This window comes from Octopus bimaculoides, chromosome 2, assembly GCF_001194135.2.
Source record: "Octopus bimaculoides isolate UCB-OBI-ISO-001 chromosome 2, ASM119413v2, whole genome shotgun sequence".
Lineage (NCBI taxonomy): Eukaryota > Metazoa > Mollusca > Cephalopoda > Octopoda > Octopodidae > Octopus > Octopus bimaculoides.
Genome location: NC_068982.1, coordinates 154,539,529 through 154,541,495, shown reverse-complemented (window position 1 = coordinate 154,541,495; position 1,967 = coordinate 154,539,529).

Here is a 1,967-nt window from a genome sequence, read left to right as displayed (position 1 = left end):
ATATATATATATATATATAATGTTTGTGTGTGTGTTTGTGTATATGTAGTTATGTAGGTATATGTATATTGTTGCGTACAGACGTGATAAATTTAAAATATACACAAACGTACATATTAACATTCGTTGTATGAATTATTTGACACTGAAATCTTTAGAAGTAAAATCCCATATAGCAAAATCATAAATAATATTTAAGTATTTATAATTCTATTTTCTGCTTTAAGATGCGGTAGAGAAACATCCTGTAGAGTTAGGTTGTAAATATCAGCTGCTATGGGAATCATTTCATCCTATCTTTGAAAAGATCGATTTCTGCCAGTATATTGCTATTCTTATTCTGGAAACAGTAATAAAATTTTAAAATTAATTCCTTACTTCAAAATTTTCTACATGAAGTTGGCAGTTAAGATTTTAAAAATATTTTATCTTGAGAAATTACAAACCTTCATGTCAAATTATTGCTGAAATATTTGTACACACGCATGTCTCTGTGTGTGTATAACATTTTAAATAACAGTGTGACTCATATATATTTACTTATATAACTGTGTATACTAGCAGGAAAAATGCGGGTGCTGGAGTAATATTTTCCTTAATTAATTGAAAATGGAAAAGCACAGGACAAGAAAATATTGCAGCTAAATTTGGAATTCATATCTTTAGGTGGGTTCGGATGAAAACAGAGTAGGGAAAGATTAAAGAGAATACTAGGTGCCTTTAGGTAACATGTTGGTAAAGTCGTTAAATCTGAAGAGCCATTTTCTTTTCCCCATAGTACCCTCTTATGTACATGCCTAATTGAGATCTCATACCCAATGGGTTATGTTGAATCTGAGGGAAATAAATTAAATATTGCTTACTATGGGGTAAGAAGGTTTGTTGGTCAAGCTTTATACAAGAAAAGTGCTGGATTTCTGGAGCTTCATTTGCATAAATCCCGACCACTTTATTTCTAGTGATGATAAATGTTCATTTATTAGTAGGGGAAGGTAAACCTCACTAAAAATATCACACCATTTCTCTTTCATTCTTTCTCAGCTATAGCCACAAAAGCACGTGAGGAATGCAACTGGACATTTTTAGATTTTGAAAAGCAGGCAACAACTTCATTATAATATACAAGTACTTCAACTTCACCCCATCATCCACCACATTTTATCTTATAAGGTGTAATAAAGAAAGTTTCATATACAATTTTCTTCATAGGGTAAGTTAGAATCATTTACCTTTGAATGAAGCCAAATTGTTTTTTATTACTTCAATTCCTACTTCAACTGCATTATTTTAAGCTTTCATATCTTTTTGACCAATACTATTCATATTATACACATGTCTGTAGGACAGTGCATTCATTACACACAGGACACAATCTAATTTCTTACTAGAAAATTAACTCTTCGAAAGAAATCAAATAATACTTTATTAAAGCGAATATACCTAATAGCTACTTTTAATCCTGAACAACACCAATAATTATATAAGTACATACATACATACATACATACATAATACATACATACATACATACATACATACATACACACATACACAAACACATGTACACATACATAATTTGGCAAAAAAACAAAATTACCATCCCGAAATATAACAATTCACCCTCAGCAAAAAATTCAAAATTTTATTTAATCTGTTTTGCAGGAAGGACTGTTCCAACAAGTCGCGTATTGTCCTTGCCTTCGAAACGTTTTCTGCTTTCGTTTCTCATTGTGTTTAACGTTTTTTTGATGTCCTGTACCCATATATGCATGTATGTATACATATAAATGAAGGTATGTACATATATGTATGGATATGTGCATATATTTATATATTATCTATATTATTATATGATCGAACGCCACGCATCCTTTTCCAAGTAAGTTTTATATATATATATCAGACGCGACTCCAGCTCATCCGCGTCACAGATTTCGCATAAGGCATATGTATAAAAAAATGGTAAG